The sequence below is a fragment of the Stegostoma tigrinum genome, chromosome 30 (assembly GCF_030684315.1).
Source record: "Stegostoma tigrinum isolate sSteTig4 chromosome 30, sSteTig4.hap1, whole genome shotgun sequence".
In the NCBI taxonomy this organism is placed as follows: Eukaryota; Metazoa; Chordata; class Chondrichthyes; order Orectolobiformes; family Stegostomatidae; genus Stegostoma; species Stegostoma tigrinum.
Window position 1 is genome coordinate 25,532,952 of NC_081383.1, and position 21,887 is coordinate 25,554,838.

At 42.1% G+C, this 21,887-nt stretch overlaps 1 protein-coding gene and 1 long non-coding RNA gene across 3 annotated transcripts in view; one reads left to right on the plus strand and one right to left on the minus strand.

Annotated features, from left to right (window-relative positions):
• slc1a6 (solute carrier family 1 member 6) overlaps nucleotides 1–15,624 on the minus strand; it is a 91,507-nt gene extending 75,883 nt beyond the window's left edge. For both annotated transcript variants that reach the window (XM_048559968.2, XM_048559969.2), the window contains exon 1: nucleotides 15,212–15,624. The gene's annotated coding sequence lies outside the window, so the exon portion shown is untranslated. The remainder of the gene's footprint in view (nucleotides 1–15,211) is intronic.
• Nucleotides 4,558–21,887, plus strand: part of LOC125465941 (uncharacterized) — a 54,249-nt gene continuing 36,919 nt past the window's right edge. Inside the window, exon 1 of the long non-coding RNA XR_007250335.1 lies at nucleotides 4,558–4,673. This is a non-coding gene — a long non-coding RNA (uncharacterized LOC125465941). The remainder of the gene's footprint in view (nucleotides 4,674–21,887) is intronic.

Sequence of the window (21,887 nt, forward strand, 5' to 3'; positions counted from 1 at the left end):
TTCTTCACCCAGAGAGTTGTGAGCACATGGAATACTTTGCCAGTGGTAGTCGTGGAAGCGGAGTCATTAGTGACATTTAAGCGACTGCTGGACATGCACACGGACAGCAGTGAATTGAGGGGAATGTAGGTTAGGTTATTTTATTTTTGGATTTGGATTAGGATTATTCCACGGCACAGCATCGTGGGCCGAAGGGCCTGTACTGTGCTGTACTTTTCTATGTTCTATGTTCTATGGCTGTTGTGATGCAATGGCAATGCCCCTGTCTCTGAGCCAGTAAGCCTGTGTCCAACTCCCACTTGCTCCAGAGATGTAACATACCATCTCTGAAGAGGTTGTTTTTTTTTAGAAATGAAGTATTTCTTGCCCATTGGCTTCTGGATGGGGAAGGGGAAAGGAAACCGGTGTTTGTGTGAAACTATAGTTTTAGCTTCAGGTCTCAAGTGGTACTGTGGTAGTGTTCCTACCACTGGTCCAAGAGGCCCAGGCTCAAGTCCCATCTGCTCCAGATAAGCGTAACAACATCTCTGAACAGGTTGCTTAGAAAATATCCTCAAAATTTAATTACAAAATAACCACTGGACTTATCAATCAATTCAAGTCTCATGTGTATACATTCCTTCCTTGATTCTTTGGGAGAGGCTGCAATATGTTGTTATTCTGTGATGCTCCTTGACCCTTTAAGCTTCTATAGGTGCTAATTTCTGAAGCAGCAGTAGCCATTTCTGAAGCCCCTTTTACTGACAATCTCTGTGTTAATGCAGAGAAATTTGGAGTCCAACAAAATTATTGTAAGTACCTGAGTTCAGAAATTGTTACAGAGAGTACAAACTACAATAGCAGATGAATAGCTCACACCACCATACTTGTAGCCATTGTAACAAAGTCAGCCAGAGGGACCTCACTGAGTATTCCCTGGTTGTGGTTTTTAAACTAGTCCAATCAAGGAGTCCTGGCTGACTGTTAGAGCTTCTGCTATTTTCAGGAGCTGGCTTTGTACCAGCTGGACCAAGTACAACGCACGTGCAAATAAAGGGTAATTTGGTGGTGAAATACCAGCCTTCGTGGAGTTATTTAAATACTTATAGCAGCAACCAAACTGACAACATAACACTTAGCATCTGTATGCTGTTTACATTATTTCAGCTTATATAATGTGTGTCATATTATCTGCAATACAGACAGGCTGCAAGCAAACGTGAATCAAACAGAACTGATGAAGCTGGCATATGCTTGTCTGAGTTGTTACTGCTGACAAAATATTTGCTTAGAAAGTTAATCTTCACAACTTTGTATAATTTTCCAAATACTTACACTCCCTTTCTGTCCCCATTCCTCTCAACTAATTGTATTTTACTCTCCACTTCACTTTGGGATGCACTCACAGATATTGAAAATTGCAGACGTTCCTTTGTTTCTTTTAAATGAGGAAATACTTGGACACAGCATTGTTACAGGAACTGCACCAAATATGGGGCGTATCATGACTGTCAGATTTTGCTCAGCCCTAACAGACACCAGCTTAAAAAAGAATAAATGATCAATGTTTACATGATAGTACCACTCAGTGAATTTGTGCTCTGAGAGTGATAAGGAAGAAAATAGGTTATAGGAAACCTTTTAACTGCCTTTGATTCCCTTCTCGTTTATCTTCAAAAGAGAAGTCAATTCCTGTGCTTCAAGTTCGCCAAAGTGTATGCAGCTTTCAGACCAACTCTCAGCAACCTGTAATTCCTGCACTTCCAGGATTCCCACTGAGACATGAGGATGTGGAGAAGAGGCAAATGCCACACAATTCAAGTTTATGATACTTTGATCCCATTAGTTATTTTCTTGATGAATATCAAAATGGATCATAATTGATTTTGGTGTAAAAGAATATAGTATACATCTTAGTAGATTCAAATTCTGAAACAAACTGTTTATAATAAGAAATACAAAGAAAAAACTGTTAAAGGATTTGCATTCCATGTACCAGCATTAAAAGCATTTCAGTCAGCCACACACAAAATTATTTCATTCTGCTTTAAAAATTTCCACATGGACTGCTGTCACCATCTCTTTGGACCATCAACTCCACATATTCATAGTTCTCTTGGCAAAGCAACAAATCTAAACTGTCTGTGAAATTTCCATCTTCTAAGTTTGCATTGAGTTCCATAGTTATAGAGTTTGGGGCAATCTTATCAATGTTCAATTTATTTATTTCTGTGCAAACATGAACGATATCTTCTGTACAGTTGACTGTCCCCAAAATGTCACCCTGTTAAAGGTCAGATAATTTGAACTCAATGTGAGTTATATTGCAGGCTAGCAGAAAAATTGAAATGTTAGATATCATTGCAGCTGTAATGTTCAGAACTCTGTGAAACATGACAGGTATGGCCATACCAGGGGCTTGCAGAAACTGTGGAACCTTCTAGGGTTTGCATTTTATCCTTCTGGTGATACGTCAATGGTTCAGTTACTTCTCCTTCTTATTGTCAGACACAGTGCTGTTGCTTTCAGTGAGCTGTCCAGCAATAGCATTGAACAGCTTGAATATGTCTGGTGTCTTTCATATTCCTAAGGGTGTCTCAAAATATTTGAGACCCAAGGAAATGCAGTCACCATCATAAAGTCAGCAAATAAAACAGCTAATAATCACATGGCAGGGTTCCACAAATCAGAATTGCCAGATCATGTGTTTTTGATAATGGTGCTCCCAGGATAATGTTTGTCCAGGACATTTGCAACTTGGTGTGAATAACACAATTCTCTGTGAGTCTGTGGGTTTGATCGGGGGACTAGCAAGGGGCAGTCCCTCAAGCCTGGGAGACAGTGAGCAATTCCTCTGGGGATAGGCTTGATTGTACCGGGTTACTGAGGGAATGGTCACTGTAATAGAAGGGAATTCTGGATAAAAGAGTGGGGCCTGATAGGAGGGGACTGTGAAGCTCTGGAAGCTGGTTGGGGCCAAACGATGGTCTCAAATATCATGGTCATCTGGCCTTATGGCCTCAGCCTGGGGTGGTTAAAGGACTATCAAGGGTATAGGAATTTCTAAAGGTATGGCTATGGGGGTAAAGGAGGGGGGGCACAATAATGTAATATAAAAGGCGGCTCAATGGAAACAGTGGGTATTGGGAGACTGAAAAACCTTAGAGACCATAGTGATAGCAAAACAAAAAGAAAACAAAGAATGGGGAGAGAAATTCTTGTGCCACATGTGGAAACTGCAACTCATTAATAAGAGCACAAAGTTGGAACCTTACCATGTGGGATCAAAATTCAATGGCACAATAACTGCACAAAATAGAGTTAGAATTAGGTTTTTTTGTCATGTGTACTCAGGTACAGGGACAGAGGAGCACAGTGAAAGGAGTGCAGTCGTCATTGTCAGGCGGAATCTTAGGTACAAAGGTACACAGATACAAAATCTTAGGTATAAAAGTAGAAAAATAAAGATGTTTAAAATTAAAAGTTCGACATTAAAGTTTTTCTTAAGTGCTTAGCCATGGGCCTGGATCTGAGCTCTTCCACCCCAATACTGAGCCCAACAACAGCAGGAAGGCCAGTCCCTGGTCTCTTCACCGCACTGTAGCTGGAACACAGTCACCACTCTTTGGCGCCTCCTTGTCTCTACCAATTTAACCGTCATAAGTCTGTGCTGGTCTGATCTCAGCAACACAGCCACTGCTGAAGCTACCGGGTCCCACACTGGACCCTGGGCTCAAACCTGTGTCCCTTAGCCACTACCGCTTTTGGGAGCACAAACTCGACTCCCTGCTCTGCCACCTCTAGCTACAAACCTGCCTCTTACACACTGGCTACCTTGATGCTGCCTGTGCTCTCCACAAAACATAAGGTTGCAAGTTAAAAAAACAGCAGAGAAAGAAAAAAAAAATTGAAAGTAGACGAAGCAGATTATCTGGGCTCAGGAGCCTGTATGCTGTGCTGCTACTCTGGCGCCATCTTGACTGGAAGGTGAAATAGGTTAATTAATGGGTTAATTATTGCTTTGTGCATTGAGGGGAATGGAGTAAAACTCTTGGAAACTCTGCCTCCATTAATTCCACAATGTCAACATTTGGTTTCGATTTGTGGCTCATCAGCAAATCGTTCATTGCCCAAAAATACATGTTTCAACTTTTGTATCTTCAAATCAACCTGTTCAGAAAAGCTATGATGCAACACACTTAAAAATGCAACCTCATATTTCCCTTTCACCAATATTTTCCACAGTTGGCACTGAAAGTGAGGACTTTGCTGCGCCCAAATTCTCACAAGGAAATTAAAGTATGCACGGGCACGGTCTGTGTTGTGGAAGGGAGCCCATTCTTTGTGAGCGGGGCAGCATATCAATGACTTACTGGCAGAATTCTACTCTATTAGGACTTTAATTGTGCGATGTGCAATTGGATAATTACAGCTCAATGTTGGTGGTATGACACTGAACTCCTTTGATAAGCCTCCCTACCAAACTGTGTGGACGCATAGCACAAGGCTTCATTGTGGTGGATGTGAGGGCTGAGGAGTAATAACGCTGTGCTCTATTTCTGACATCCCCACAGATTATCTGCTTATGGATTTCACATGGAAGTCTCTGTGGTTGGAGTTCTGAATGTCATGGATTCAAGCAACTCTGATGTCAGAGGCAATCTGCAGTTCAAGGAGTCAGTAGCTAGGAAGAGGTGAGTCATATTTGGAGATTTCAATTTCTTTCATCCTTAGGATGTCTGAAGTGGCTGCTTTTCTCTCATTTGTTGTGACTTCATGTCCTCAGTAAGCTTACTTCTTCCATTGCCTGCCACTACTCTTAAAGGCAGTTCTGACTTCAGCAGATGTGGAGGAATGAACCTGCTCTTTGGCTCACCCTGCAGGCTTGGAAGGTTTGATCAGTCAGCCATTATGCCTTGGCATCTCTAGTATCCTTCCCACTAAAAGTGCAAGCTCACTCTCCTTGGCTTGAACCTCTGCAGGCTTTGCCATCACAGGTAAGGGGCAGGTGGAGAAGTTAGGAACCTCTGGGGTGTACTGAGAAGTTGTTTCTGGGGTCCTGTGTGTAGTTCCTCCTCCTTCTGCATGTCTGCTGGCACCAACCTGTCTTCATGAGAGAAAGGGGCACCAAGGTTGGTGGGGGGGAGGTCACTTTTCCCCTTTTGTCATGCCACATCAATGAAGAGAGTGATGTAGTGCTGGCCTGTGCATATATTCAGCAGACCTTAAGTGTGCTGGACATGAAGTTCCATGGCAGAATTTGGGACAGCCAGATGGACAGATGGTGGAGCCAGCACAGTATTGACTTCCTTCTTCATTCTGGCCTACCAAGTGCCTTTGACAAACTTCTCTGCTGTTCCTCTCATATTCATGAAGTCAATTTGCTGAGACTATGGGATTATCTTCTGCCTGAGGCTCAGCAGGTGCCTGGCCTCCAGCAGTCATCAGAGAATCAGAGATCTGGACCATTTTTTCCTCCACTAGCTGCAGAGATGAGCCAGTTATATCTGCACCAGAATGTGCTCCCAAGTCGATTCCAGAAAGAGAATGTACTGAGATGAAACTCCTGAGCTGGTGGAAGGAATGGGTGAAAGCCTTGCTGGTGCATTCTCTGAGGGTTCAGGGTGGAAGTGGAACTGAGGGTCTCTAGCTTTTGCCTCTTTCTATATGTCCCAAGTATTTACCGAAGAGACAAGACGGAATTAATTGTCTAAGATGGATAAAACATAGAACATAGAACAGTACAGCACAGAACAGGCCCTTCAGCCCACAATGTTGTGCCGACCATTGATCCTCATGTACGCACCCTCAAATTTCTGTGACCATATACATGTCCAGCAGTCTCTTAAATGACCCCAATGACCTTGCTTCCACAACTGCTGCTGGCAACGCATTCCATGCTCTCACAACTCTCTGCGTAAAGAACCTGCCTCTGACATCCCCTCTATACTTTCCACCAACCAGCTTAAAACTATGACCACTCGTGCTAGCCATTTCTGCCCTGGGAAATAGTCTCTGGCTATCAACTCTATCTATGCCTCTCATTATCTTGTATACCTCAATTAGGTCCCCTCTCCTCCTCCTTTTCTCCAATGAAAAGAGACCGAGCTCAGTCAACCTCTCTTCATAAGATAAGCCCTCCAGTCCAGGCAGCATCTTGGTAAACCTCCTCTGAACCCTCTCCAAAGCATCCACATCTTTCCTATAATAGGGCGCCCAGAACTGGACGCAGTATTCCAAGTGCGATCTAACCAAAGTTTTATAGAGCTGCAACAAGATCTCACGACTCTTAAACACAATCCCCCTGTTAATGAAAGCCAAAACACCATATGCTTTCTTAACAACCCTGTCCACTTGGGTGGCCATTTTAAGGGATCTATGTATCTGCACACCAAGATCCCTCTGTTCCTCCACGCTGCCAAGAATCCTATCCTTAATCCTGTACTCAGCTTTCAAATTCGACCTTCCAAAATGCATCACCTCGCATTTATCCAGGTTGAACTCCATCTGCCACCTCTCAGCCCATCTCTGCATCCTGTCAATGTCCTGCTGCAGCCTACAACAGCCCTCTACACTGTCAACGACACCTCCGACCTTTGTGTCGTCTGCAAACTTGCCGACCCATCCTTCAATCCCCTCATCCAAGTCATTAATAAAAATTACAAACAGTAGAGGCCCAAGGACAGAGCCCTGTGGAACCCCACTCACCACTGACTTCCAGGCAGAATATTTTCCTTCTACTACCACTCGCTGTCTTCTGTTGGCCAGCCAATTCTGTATCCAAGCAGCTAAGTTGCCCTGTATCCCATTCCTCCTGACCTTCTGAATGAGCCTACCATGGGGAACCTTATCAAATGCCTTACTGAAGTCCATATACACCACATCCACAGCTCGACCCTCATCAACTTTTCTAGTCACATCCTCAAAAAACTCGATAAGGTTTGTAAGGCATGACCTACCCCTCACAAAGCCGTGTTGACTGTATTTGATCAAGCCATGCTCTTCCAGATGGTCATAAATCTTATCCCTCAGAATCCTTTCTAACACCTTGCAGACGACAGACATGAGACTTACTGGTCTGTAATTGCCGGGGATTTCCCTATTTCCTTTCTTGAAGAGAGGAATTACATTTTCCTCTCTCCAGTCCTCAGGTACGACTCCAGTGGAGAGCGAGGATGCAAAGATCTTCGCAAGTGGCGAAGCAATTGCATTTCTCGCTTCCCAAAGCAGCCGAGGACAAATCTGGTCCGGGCCTGGCGACTTGTCAATCTTAATGTTTGACAAAATTTTCAGCACATCAGCTTCCTCTATCTCTATCCATTCCAGCATGCACACCTGCTCTTCAAAGGTTTCATTCACTACAAAGTTTGTTTCTTTCATAAAGACAGAAGCAAAAAACTCATTTAGGGCTTCCCCTACCTCCTCAGACTCCACACACAAGTTCCCTATGCTATCCCTGATCGGCCCTACTCTTTCTTTGATCATTCTCTTATTCCTCACGTAAGTGTAAAATGCCTTTGTGTTTTCCCGGATTCCTTCTGCCAAGCCTTTCTCGTGCCCCCTCCTGGCTCTCCTCAGACCATTTTTGAGCTCCTTCCTTGCCTGCACGTAATCCTCTCTAGCTGAACTTGACCCTAGCTCCCTCCACCTTATGTAAGCTACCTTCTTCCTTTTCACAAAAAGCTCCACCGCTCTCGTCATCCAAGGTTCCTTTATCTTACCCCTTCTTGCCTGTCTCAGAGGGACATATTTACTCATCAGCAAAGCAGTTTAACACAATGAAGTTTATTGGGTTAGTTGGCTATGAAGGTCTCCCTGTCCTTACATGAGCACTGGTGCTATTCTCTCACTATTTCCATGAAACCTCCCCGCACCTGATTTTGGACTGATATGGCCTGCAATAGGATGAACAGAGAGGTAGAGAATAGTGGAAGTGGATGTGAGAGCTGTTGGTGCTGATGCAGGAACAGGAGAAGTGCTGAGATGTCTTCAGCAAGTGAGTAGAAAGTACAGAGGGCTGGAGGAGTTAGCAGTTTGAATAAAATGGATAAGAGCTGGTGAGGGGATGTAATGCACGCAGTGGTGAGTGTTTTAGTCCATGAACCTTGGTGAGATATGTATGCAGTGACATTGTTCTGAGTGTAAGATAGTAGGGAGAAGATGCTTACACTTATCATTGCAGAGAGCAGGATGTCATTGACATTTTCCTGCAATGCTGGGTGACCCTTCTGACTTGGGACACCACAGTGCTGCGGGCTACCAACTCGGCCCAGGCTGCTCTGGTGGTACAGCCTCCAATGGACATCGACAGGAGAAAAGATGGCTCTGCTCCCAACCATCCACCCACCAACTCTTCCAGATCCCTATCCACCATGTGGAGAGTGAGCTTTCCTTCCCTCTGCACCAGTAACAGGACCCATTTCCTGTCACAGTGTCTGTAGTGATGTGCAGCTTGGATTTAAACCTTCTACCACTGATGTGATCATTGCTTGCTCCCAGGAGAGGTGAGCACTCGCACCTCTCTCATTGCATAATTCAAACTCCTGGCTGCATTATCAAGGAGATGAACAGCGGAAGATTACCTGAGAAAGGACATGATAGCAGGGTGTCATCATCTCACTGGACCAAACGCTTTTACCAAAAATGGAAAGATTTTGCACATCAATTTGAATAGGGCTAATCACTGTCCATGAGCTTGACTCGTTCACTGCTCCGAGTTCAAAGGATCCATTGAGGCTTTTTTGACGGGAAGTTATTTCCCTGATATTTTGGTGGCAGCATTCACTTTAAACCTGCTCCTTTTTTTTAATCAGCATCTTGTTCTGAAAGTGTAGACTCTGTCTTCAGAGAGTGTACATTTAAAGGTTACATAGACTAAGATAATGCAGCAATTTCATTTTTGCATAAGCAAACATGGATCAAGAAGTTGAGTTGTGGTGAAAGGACTTGATGTGAGAATTACCTCAAGGATTTTATTGTGACAATAATTTCAGTTGTAAGCTGCAGAGTGACATTGTGTCCCATGCAGTACTGACATGCATGGCAAATAGCTGAGGGCTGCCAAGTTATCGGAAACATTCTGGATGTGGCGGCAGTAAAAATGGAGCAGATTTGGAGGAAACAATTTGTTCCATGTAGGACTGCAGCACCTAATTGATTATCGGAAGCTGTTGATTGGCCTTTCCTCTGTGATCTTCTTATTATTAAGAGATAATCCTTAGGATATTGTTAACATTCACCATTTGTCTGTGACCTCCTTCAAAGAGCTTGAACATCTCTTTTCCAGTGTGCCTTCTTTTCGTAGTAAATCCAGTCGGATTTCAAGCATAAAATATGAATGTGCGGTATTCCTTCTTTCTGTAACTTAGTGGCTAATGAGCACTCATTCTCTGAATTCATCCATCAGTCTTTTATATTTCTCTCAGTTGTGCAAGTAGTCACTTTGGCTGCATATTACAAGCTAGAACATGCCAGTGGAGGAGAGTTGGTAAAAGACCAAAAGTTCATGAGGTAGAGGGGCTGAATTAGGCCATTCAGCCCATTGAGTCTTCTCTGCCATTCGATCATGGTTGATATGTTTCTCAAACTTATTGTCCTGCCTTCTCCCCATAGCCTTTGATCCCCTTAACAATCAAGACCCTATCTATCTCTGTCTTAAAGGCGCTCAATGACTTAACCTCAATAGCCATCTGTGGCAATGAGTTCCACAGATTTACCACCCTCTGGTGGAAAAAATTCATCCTCAGTTCAAAAGTGTTGTCCCTTCGCTCTGATCCTGTGCCCTTGGATCCTAATCTTTCCTACCAGTGGAAACATCTTCTCCTTGCCTGTTCTATCCAGGCCTTTCAGTATTATGTAAGTTTCAGTGGGGTTCCCCCTCATCCTTCTAAATTCCATCAAGTGCAGACACAGAGTCCTCAACTGCTCCTCATATGACAAGTCTTTCATTCCCAGGACCACTCTTGTGAACCTCCTTTGGACTCCCTCCAATGCCAGCACATCTTTCCTTTGATATGGAGTCCAAAGATGCTCACAACATTGCAAATGCAGTCTGACCAGAGCCTTGTACAGCCTCGGTGGTGCATCTCTGCTCTTGTATTCTAGCCCTCTTAACGGTAAAATTACCTTCCTCACTGTCAACTGAAACTACATGTTAATCTTAAGAGATTCCTGAACTAGGACTCCTGAATCCTTTGTGTTTCAGATTTCCAAAGCTTTTCCCATTTAAAAAATAGTCTAAGCCTCTAGTCTTCCTATCAAAATGTACAACCACATACTTTCCCTCGTTGTACTCCCTTCTTTGTCCACGGTCCTAGCTTGTCCAAGTTCAACTGCAGCTTTCCTGCCTTCTCAACACTATCTGCCCCTTCACCTGTCTTTGTCTCATCAGTAAATTTCACAAAAATGACCTCTGTTTCTTCGTTCAGATCATTTATGCATAACGTGAATATCTGTGGTCCCAACATAGATCCTTGCAGAACTCCACCAGCCATCGGCCACTATCCTGTAAAAGACTCCTTTATTCCCACTCTCTGCCTTCTCCTAGTCAGTCAAACCTCTGTCCATGCCGATACCTTGCCCCTAACATCAAGGGCTGTTATCTTCCTTGACAATCTCCTGTGTGGTGTAATCGTCCTCATTACAATTTCTTTATTATCCCTGAATTATAACTCCCAAAGTCAATTTTAAGTGGAATAATTCATTTCCTATTTTGTTTACTAACCATAACTTAAAAATACAATTTAGAATTTTTACTCTTTCATGAGATGCGATCGTCACTAGCAAAGCTCATATTTGTTGCTCATCCCCAATCTCCCTTATAATACAGAATAAAACTTAAAAGCAAGGAGATCATTTTAAAGAAAACCACATTTGAAGAGAAATGAAACACCTTTGAGAATATTTGGCGGAGAATGTAGAATAAGTATATAACAACGACTGGTGAGCAGTGATTAAAACCACATTGACTTGAAATGGATTAATATGACCATTAACGATCATTACAAAATTAGCACTACATACCTGTGGAGAGAAAGGTGATAAAGATCATTTTAAACAATACAGAGATCTTGAAACAAATATAAGGCAATCAAAGCAGAAAAAAAAAGAAATAAGTTCTTAAAGCCAAATTCTTCCTATGTTTTAACAGCAAAACGGTTCTCAAAACAGAACTGAGACTCCCCAATGAAGAGCTAAATTTTGAAATTCGGTTTTGGATATCAAAACTGATGCGTTTTCCTAGTTTTGTATTTTATGTTATATCAATCATACTCCTAATCCTATCTGCATTGCCTATAATTTCAGATGACTGCATGTTGTACCTTCAATATTTCATCTCACCTGCCTTTATCAAATAACCTTACAAGATATACACATGCTTGGAATTATCCATATCCAAAAGCATAACAGTACTTATCCAAATGAAAAGGCATCGGACATATATGGGTCTGTTCCTCCAATACTTCTGAATTAGGGCATCACTATTTATATGATCCAAACAAGTGAGGAGAACATGCAAGGCTTTAATTTTCATTGAATACATTATGATATTTAAATCAAGTTATATTTGCTTTCTCAGTGAAACCACTTCAGATTGACTTAAAAAGAAAATCCATTGGAAAACTACACTTAGCACTCCAGTGGTACAGCATGAATCGGACACATTTTGGTTCCTCCCAACATTTATTCCACTTATTCAACATTAACCTGAGTATGTGGAAAATATACTTCCCTATTGTTCCTGACCAGAACTGCATTGTTCTTCAATCTCTTTGATTTTGTCAGATGGAATTTCAATTTTAGATGATCCGTTCTTTCTTAAACATTGTTTTTCTATTGCACAATTACCATTATTATGGGTCAAAATTTTGAACCCATTTTTAAATCTGTTCTTTGAAGGTTGGGGATATGGGACTAAGTACAAGCTCATTTTCAAAAAAACGAACACAGCCAAATGTCTTCCTTCTGTGTTCTACCTTTCTGTGAGTTATAATTTTTGTATCACTTCTTGTTTCATACATCTTCATGACTATCAGTTCTAATAATACTGCAATCCTACATTTTTTTCCCCTTTAAACTATGTTTATCAGACCTGGGGTATTGAAAATTAGATGAAGAACAGCCTATTACTGTTACTATTAGTTTTACTCTTACTATTACTATTGTGGGCTGTTCAGCATGCAAAGTTGCAAACATACACCAACTCTGCAAATAAGATTTTATTCTTAGTTTTCTTTCCTGTATTTTTTAATTAATGCCTGCGTGATTCAAGTCCCTTAGAATTTCAATTCTAATTTTTTAGGCCATCTGATGTCTCAAGTAACAACTAATATTTGATTTACTTCTTTTAATATCTGTAACAGGTTTTATATCCTTTGGTATATTCGGTCATCCAGGAGGTTTGTAGTTAATATTTCAACTTGAATACAGCATAACATTGTGACAAGTAAATGTGACCTAATCAAAAATCACTTTTCAAAACCTAAACAACGGCTGAGAATTTAATAAGGGAGTCATGAATCGCAAATTGCGGTTAGCCTCATGAAATTGGTGTTTGTGAATAACCTCATTATCAATTTCAAGAAATTATTGCATTTGCACTGCTGAAACAAATTAAACTGAGCGTTCGGGCTAATGTTTAATTACATTAAAGGATCTTTAATAGTAAGATTTATTTTCCTACAATGTCAATCAATCAATCTCAGAGGTCCAGAAAGAAGATGTGAAACTGTTGGCATGCTCCTGCAAGTCTTAAGAAGTTTTCAAAAGTTAAAGTGTTTTAGTTTTTTTCGCACTTTTCCGTCTGTTTCTCTCCACAATATAATCCAGTTTTTCTTCCATTTTCTCTTTTATAGTTGATTTGACTCCAAGTTACCTGCTGCCTTTCTCCATCGCTCCTTTGTTTCTTTTTCGATATTTAAATTTCAGTTGTTAAGGAAGTAGACAGCTTGTCCCCAAGAGAACAGTCATCCAGTCGACTTGTTGCAGTCAGTCACAGTAATCATGAAGGTTCCAAGTGTTATATTTTGGGAGAGGTTGGGTGTTCAGTTTCACATCACCATTACCTTTTCAGTGGAACTTTATGATTTCATTCCGAAATGAGTTAATTCTAATGATAAGATTACATCATCTTATTCCTGATCACAAACAGCCCCAACATAGCGTTTCCACCACCACCATCAGCTCACAAACTGAGGAAATTGGTTTTAAATAGCGATGTGAAGAAGAGTCTTAATGAACTTGAAATGCTAACTCTATTTCTGCCATCATAAATGCTCCCGTGAGTTTCTCCAACACTTTCTATTTATATTTCCGATTCCCAGCATTTGCAGTACTTCTATTAGATGAAGTAATTTCACCTCCGTTTCAATAGTTTTACCCAATCAAATCCCCTCATAATTTGAAAAACTCTATTACATCAACTTTCAATTTTCTAATTCAAGAGGAAAAGAGCCAAATCTATCCAAGTTGTCATTAAGTTTTAACCCTTTATATCATGGGATCTCTAGTTTCCTGTAAAGAGCCTTAATTTCTCTGATCTTTTCACTTAACTAAAGCTTTGTAGCCTTTTCATCACTGTTACACACCTTTGTATGGCCTTGATATTTCTCCACAATTAGGTTGCCCAAAATAAACACAATACTTAAATCGCAACCAAACCAACAACTGGCTTGGACTTGGTGAACTCTTGTTAGAAAAACCCAAAACAAAGGATCAATATGGTTTTGCTGACCTTTGCTATTTAGCTTTGATTTGTTGACCTGTCTCACCTAGATTATGTAATCTCAGCTTCTCCACTTCTCTTAGTGACCTGCATGCTTTTGTTTTGTTCCATTTTCTGACCTGCAAATGTCAAGAAGTGGTACAATGGTCAGCATTGCTGTCTTACAGTGTCAGGGACTTGGGTTTGATTCCAGACACAGTTAACTGTCTGTGTGGAGTTTTGTACTTTCTCGTTGTGTCTATGTAGGCTTCTACTGGTTGCTTAGCTTTCCTCCCTCTGTCGAAAGATCTGCTGATTGGCTGTAATAGATTGTCTGCTGTGTCCAGGGATGCCTAATCTAGTTGGATTAGACATGGCAAATACAGGGATAAGGTGAGGGGCTGTGTCTGGGTGGGAAACTCAGTGGATGGTTAGTGTCAACTTGATGGGTCAAATGGCCTCTTTCTGCACTGTAGGGATTCTTTGATTCTGACTTACATTTGATAATATGAACACTGGAAGTGGTAAGCTTTGTGGACCTAAACCTAAACATCCCATAAAATTGTTAACTCTTCTTGTTCTGTCTTTTTCATTCGGTGACTGACATGGTTACATTTGTTCGATTTTAGCACTTTAGCACATAAAAATCTCTTCGATTTCACATGTACCTTTAAGTGTTTTGGATTTATGGCTTCTATTTTCCAATTTCTCTTAGTTTTGTAATCACCATCTTTTATCGATTTCGTGACCTTAACCTCCAAGTTTCTGTGAGATTTGTGAACCTGTGTCCCTCAATGTTTGGACCTTGATTTACATCACACAGGGTGTGTTAGATTTCTAAACATGCACAATTCTGTCTCTTCTAGACTTAAGTAACATTGGACTTCATTTGTTCGATTTGACAATTTATTTGATCGCTGACTTGTAATCTGCATTAGATTTGATGATCCATATTCCTCAGTCTCCAGATTTGATCATTTGCACCTTTCTATTTCAACTCTTTGCTAGATTTTCTGTCATCGCTTCATCTCTCAGTCTCCTAAAACATTGATGAATTACGTGTCAAACAATTTTAGATTTGATACATGATATTTTTGGCCTTTGTTATAGTGGTGATCTGTACCTTTCTGTGCCACTGAGACTTTAAGACCTGCATCTCAAGATCTGACATCTAGCTCCCCTCAAAAATTGGTACCTGCTTTGCAAAGTTTCTTAACCTTTGAGCATTTTTGAATAATTCAGTCAGATTGTCCAGAGACTGATGCAAATCACACCAAAGGCGAAACATTATTGAAAGCCATGCAGTAATCACAGGAGGTAGCAATATAAAGTGAACTGAACACAACAGAATAATAGAAACTAGGAAATAGAATCTATTCCTGTGATTATTTGAAAATTACATTAAATATTAACAAGTGGCTTGACGTTCTTGAAATTTATTCTTGCTCAAGCATCTATTCAGTTAATTTTTACCATTCAGAACAAAAGTCAGCAGTATGAAAAAAACATTAATTTTTTCATCTTACTTACATGAGCAGTCACACAGATACTGGCTTCTTTATTCTACTAATGGGTAGGAGACAACTGTTGCATTAGCTGAGTGATCACTTGTTCTCTGATGTTGAAGTTTTCAGTATGTGTGCTAATGATGCACACGGGAATGAAGCTGAGTCGGGAATCTCTTCACACTGGTTTCAAAACCTTTTCCTTTTGTCCTCTGTTGGCACAGAATGGCATTACAAATTCACCCTTGCAGGCTTATAGCTCAGTAAGCAACAGCAGTAAATCATACAGGAACGCAGAGTCTCTGTCTTTTCCTTTTGCTAGCACTCTTCGTCAGACACTACAGAATGGTTCCTCAGAGGACAGTAAATATGCATGGTTAGCTCCGAAAACAGAGCTAAAGCTTTCAGTGATTGAAGTGGGAAGGCCATTAACAGTAGATGCTTATCAACAGCCAATCAGAGAGTACTGGAATTAGCAGCTGCTACAATGCTCATTATCCCCCTCTCGCTCTCAGTGCTGGAGGTACCTCAAAGGGTGGGTGATAATGAAGACAGAATACCAGTGTGAAGCAGACAAAATGTTACTGTGAGCTTCTATTTATGAAACAAGTGTATATTTCCCTCCATTCAGAGCTTTGTCACTCAGCCTCCATTTAAATAAATCCTAACACTGAAAATGAGAACATTAGAACACTCAAAACATGAACACAAAATGGCTATTTGCACTGTTTTGCTATTTATAGTGGAGCATATAAGCTGTGATTTTGACATGAGGTGGTAGCTCTTTAAAGGTTGGGGGTGAATGTTGCTGGGAAGCAAATCATCTTGATTTCAACAGCATGAGACTCAAGAAAGTTTAATTCGTCGGATTTATTTGCATGTGCAAAGGGTGGGAAATGTTCTGCTGGAAGGTCATCGATCTGAAATATTAACTGTGTTTCTCACTCCACAGATGTTGCCAGGTCTGCTGAGTAATGTCAGTAGTTTTAGTTTTGATTTCAGAGAAGACCGAAACCTCTGACTCAAGTTTGTGAGAGACACCCCTCAGTCTCTGTTAGATTTCAGGGTCTGTCTGAGTTGCTGATCTCTGGCCATTAGTTCTTGAGACTTTATGACCTGCACCTCAAAATGCAGCTAATATTTGAAATAATAGGAACTGCAGATGCTGGAGAATATGAGATAACAAGGTGTAGAGCTGGATGAACACAACAGGCCAAGCAGCACCACAGGAGCAGGAAAGCTGACGTCTCGCACCCAGACCCTTCTGCTGAAGGGCCTGGACCCGAGGTATCAGCCTTCCTGCTCCTGTGACGCTGCTTGGCCTGCTGTGTTCATCCAGCTCTACACTTTGGTATCTTGCAGTTTATATTTATTGCCATCTGCCCGGTAAGGTCGAAATGAGATCACAACTGTCTTTATGCTGCGTTTGTGCAAGGTTGCTCCTGAACTTCCCACTTCACTCACTTTCATGTAATACCCAATTTTAAAGGAAAAATGATCAATTACAGAAAATTCCATAGAATTATACAGTGTGTAACCAGGCCATCCGGCCAACACCAATCCTTTAAAGAGCACCCCACCCAGACCCACTCCATCTCTATAACCCTGCATACCCTAGACACTATGGCCAATCCACCCAACCCAAACATCTTTGGACTGCGGAAAAAACCGGAACACACGAAGGAAGCCCACGCAGACACAGGGACCATGTGCAAACTCCATGCAGACAGTCACCTGAGGGTAGAATCAAACCCCGGTCCATGGTGTTGTGAGGCAGCAGTGCTAACCACTGAGTTACCATGGTACCCTCAGCACAAAGCGAAGGGTAACAAACATTTACACTAGTTCATGTCATAGGAAATGTCCTGACAGGGAAAGATGTATAGTTATGAGAAAGAGCCTTATTTTCATTGAGGTGGAAAACATTAGTTCTGGTGATGCAAAAAACCTGAGAAACACCTCGTAATATATTTCTAGGAGTCAATTTTGCAGTCTGCCCGGGAAGAGGTAAGTCCCAGCTTCTGCATTTTAAAATGAATGTTCAATCTTTCTGTAGGATGGGCTGGAACTTCTTCAGATTGCTGACTCACCTCCAAGCCTAGTCATGCTATCTCAAGAAGAATCATGATTGATGGACCCTACCAGATATGTTATAACAAAAACAGAAGTTGCTGGAAAAGCTCAGCAGATCAGGCAGCATCTGTTCAGAAGAAGGGTCACCAGAGTCAAAATGTTAACTCTGAGTTTTATCTCCACAAATGCTGCCAAACCTGCTGAGCTTTTCCAGCAACTTCTGTTTTTGCTTCTGATTTACAGCATCCACAGTTCTTTCAGGTTTTATCCAGATATGTCACAAGTACAGGGAGGTGATAGTCCAGTAGTATTATTGCAAGACTATTAATCCAGAAACCCAGATAATGTCCTGAGGAAAGTAGAAAAAGAAATTGCTGGAGAAAGCCAGCAGGTCTGGCAGCATCTGTGGAGAGAAAGCAGAGTGAATGTTTTGAGTCTGGTGAGCCCCGCCCCCACAGTAAAATGTGGTGCTGAACCCCCAAAAGCACTTGATATCAAGCTTATTCAGCTTTAAAGAGCACTTTTGTCTGAGCCGATACTCATTTGGACACAATTTCTAATTGGTCCCAGGCCCGAAAATCATCCCCAGGAGCCTTACCCCGATAACCTGAGTCTTCTGAGAATTGATAGAGGTTTTCAACGTTTCGTAAATGTTTTCAAAATCATGAGCAGGATGGATAACGTGGTCAGGGGGAAGCTGTTTCTACATATAAAAGACAAAAGAAGCAGATTGGGTGGTACGGTGGCACAGTGGTTAGCACTGCTGCCTCACAGTACCAGGGATGTGGGTTCAATTCCATCCTCAGGCAACTGTCTGTGTGGAGTTTGCACATTCTCCCTGTGTGTGTGTGCGTTTCCTCTGGGTGATCTGGTTTCTTCCCACAGTCCAGAGACGTGCAGGCTGGGTGGATTGGCTATGCTAAACTGCCAGGGATGTGTCGATTCGGGGGATGGGTCTGGGTGGGATGTTCTGAGGGTTGGTGTGGACTTGTTGGGCCAAAGGGCCTGTTTCCACACTGTAGAGATTCTGTGATTCAGATATGAACATAGGAGGAATGGTTAGTAAGTTTGCAGGTGACACCAAAATAGGTGGTGTAGTGGTCAGTGAAGAAGGTTATCTCAGAGTACAATGGGACTTTGATCTCATGGGCAGAGGAGTGGCAGATGGAGTTAATTTAAATAAATGTGAGGTGTTGCATTTTGGTAGGGCAAATCAGGGAAGGACATTTACACTTAATGGTAGGGTCCTGGGGAGCGTTGCCAAACAATGAGACCTTGGGGCGCAGGTTCATAGCTCCTTGAAGATGCAGTCACAGGTAGACAGGATAGTGAAGAAGGCATTTGGTGCACTTGCCGTTATTGGTCAATTCATTGAGTATAGGCATTGGGAGGCCATGTTGCAGTTGTACAGGACTTTGGTTAGGGCACCTTTGGAATATTGCATTCAGTTATAGTCTTCCTGCTAATAGGAAAGATGTTGCTAAACTCAAAAGGATACAAAAAAGATTTACAAGGATATTGCCGGGCTTGGGGTTTTGAGCTATCGGGAGATGCTGAATAGGCTGGGGCTATTTACCTTGGACTGTTGGAGGCTGAGGGATGATCTTATCGATGTTTATAAAATCATTATGGGCATGTAGAGTGAATAATCAAGGTCTTATCCCCGGGTTAGGGGAGGCCAAAACTAGACAGTATAGGTTTAAGGTGAGAGGCGAAAGATTAAAAAGGAACCTGAAGGGCAACTTTTTCCATGTCGAGGGCAGTGTGTGTATGGAATGAGCTAACAGAGGAAGTGGTGGAGGTCCATATAATACAATATTTAAAAGGCACCTGGATGTGTTGATGAATAGAAAAGGTTTAGAAGGATATGGGCCAAATGCTGGCAAATAGGACTAGATTAATTCAGGATAGCTAGTCGGCATGGACAATACAGATTGAAGGGTCTGTTTCCATTCTGTACAACTCTAAGCGTCTGTAAGAAGACATAGATTTAAAGTGATGTGCAAATGAAGCAAGCGTGATGTGACAGAGGGAGATAAAAAGCACCTTTCTTCACACAGCAAGTAGTTAGGGTCTGGAAATATGATGGAAATGGTTGAATCAAGGCATTTGAGAGGGACATTAGTGATGATTTGTATAGAAATGATGTGCGGGGATATGGAAAAAAGGCAGGGTATTGATTAGGCCCAGTGGGCCAAATGCCCTCTTTCTGCACAGTAAAACTTTTTGTTCTTGTCTCAGGAAAATCCCTTCCCTTAAATTCGACTGGATTAGATTAGATTCCCTACAGTGTGGAAACAGGCCCTTCAGCCCAACAAGTCCACACCACCTCTTGGACCATCCCACCCACGCCCAACCCCCTATCACCCACACACCCCTGAACACTACAGGCAATTTAGCACGGCCAATCCACCTAGCCTGCACATCTTTGCGCTGTGGGAGGAAACCGGAGCACCCAGAGGAAACCCACACAGACACGGGGAGAATGTGCAAACTCTACACAGACAGTTATCTGCGGCTGGAATTGAACCTGGGTCCCTGGCGCTGTGAGGCTGCAGTGCTAGGCACTGAGCCACCGTGCCACCCTCTACATAGAGGATTTCCTTTATGGATTCATCTTGCACACCCTCTACTTCTTCACCCTCATTAAACATACCGCGATATTCCTTTGCGCTTTGTAGAAGAGGAGAGTCCTCAGTGGGAGCGGGTCTGTGCTGGAGACTCACTTTGCCCATTGGGGATTTGGTGTGGAGCATGTTACACACACTAGTTCTCTGACACAGATTCATGAAACCTAGGGCTACCTGTAATTTCTGTGCACTGTGATTTGCATTTGTTTCATAGACTCTACATGTAGTCCATTGCATTTTTTACCCTTTTTTAGCTGTTCATTGTCTTTCTTTTTTCATGTATTCTGTGATTTCTGTGCACTGGAGGTGTCTATGTTTCATATCTGGTAGGATGTGAGAGGTTGCAGCCCTTCCACAATTTCTGGCTGTACTTAAGTCCCTCATTCCTAACCTTTGGCCACTTGGTGTGGAAGAGGATGGGCAGGGTGGATGATGTTTTCATGGGACTGCTCCTGGACGTAGCCAGAATGGCTATCAAAGGTCAAGGCAGCATGTAGCCAAAGAGTCTGATTTCTCTGGCTGCTTGCTTTCAAGGTAGAATCAAAGAAAACCCTAAAGCTTTTTATAGGTATGTCAGGAATAAAAGAATGACTAGAGTAAGATTAGGGCCAGTCAAGGATAGTAGTGGGAAGTTGTGTGTGGAGTCCGAAGTGATAGGAGTGGTGCTAAATGAATATTTTTCGTCAATATTCACACAGGAAAAAGACAAGTTGTCGAGGAGAATACTGAGATACAGGCTATTAGGCTAGACGGGAATGAGGTGCATCAGGAGCGGGTGTTAACAATTCTGGGAAGTATAAAAAATAGATAAGTTCACTGGGCCAGATGGGATTTATCCTAAGATTCTCTGGGAAGCTAGGGATGAGATTGCAGAGCCTTTGGCTTTGATCATTATGTCATCATTGTCTACAGGAATAGTGCCAGAAAACTGGAGGAGAGCAAATGTAGTCCCCTTGTTCAAGAAGGGGAGTAGAGACAACCCTGGTAATTCTTGACCAGTGAGCCTTACTTCAGTTGTGGGTAAAGTATTGGAAAGGATTATAAGAGATAGGATTTATAATCATCTAGAATGGAATAATTTGATGAGGGATAGTCAACACAGTTTTGTGAAGGGTAAGTCATGCCTCACAAACCTTATTGAGTTCTTTGAGAAGGCGACCAAACAGGTTGATGAGGGTAAAGCGTTGGTGTATATGGATTTCAGTAAAGGGTTTGATAAGGGTCCCCACGGTAGGCTGTTGCAGAAAACACAGAGAAATGGGATTGAGGGTGATTTAGTGGTTTGGATCAGAAATTGGCTAGCTGTACGAAGACAGAGGGTGGTGGTTGATGGGAAATGTTCATCCTGGAATTCAGTTAGTAATGGTGTAACGCAAGGATCTGTTTTGGGGCCACTGCTGTTTGTCATTTTTATAAATGACCTGGATGAGGGCGTAGAAGGATGGGTTAGTAAAATTGCTGTTGACACTAAAGTTGGTGGAGTTGTGGAGAGTGCGGAAGGATGTTGCAGGTTACAGAGGGACCTAGATAAGCTGCAGAGCTGGGCTGAGAGGTGGCAAATGGAGTTTAATGCGGAAAAGTGTGAGGTGATTCACTTTGGAAGGAGTAACAGGAATACAGAGTATTGTGGCTAATGGTAAGATTCTCGGTAGTGTGGATGAGCAGAGAGATCTCGGTGTCCATGTGCATAAATTGCTGAAAGTTGCCACGCAGGTTGATAGGGTTGTTAGGAAGGCGTATGGTGTGTTAGGTTTTATTGGTAGAGGGATTGAGTTCTGGAGCCATGAGGTCATGTTATAGCTGTACAGAGCTCTAGTGCAGCCGCACTTGGAGTATTGCGTACAGTCCTGGTCACCACATTATAGAAAGGATGTGGAAGCATTGGAAAGGGTGCAGAGGAGATTTACCAGGATGTTGCCTGGTACGGAGGCAAGATCTTATGAGGAAAGGCTGAGGGACTTGAGGCTGTTTTTGTTAGAGAGAAGAAGGATAAGAGGT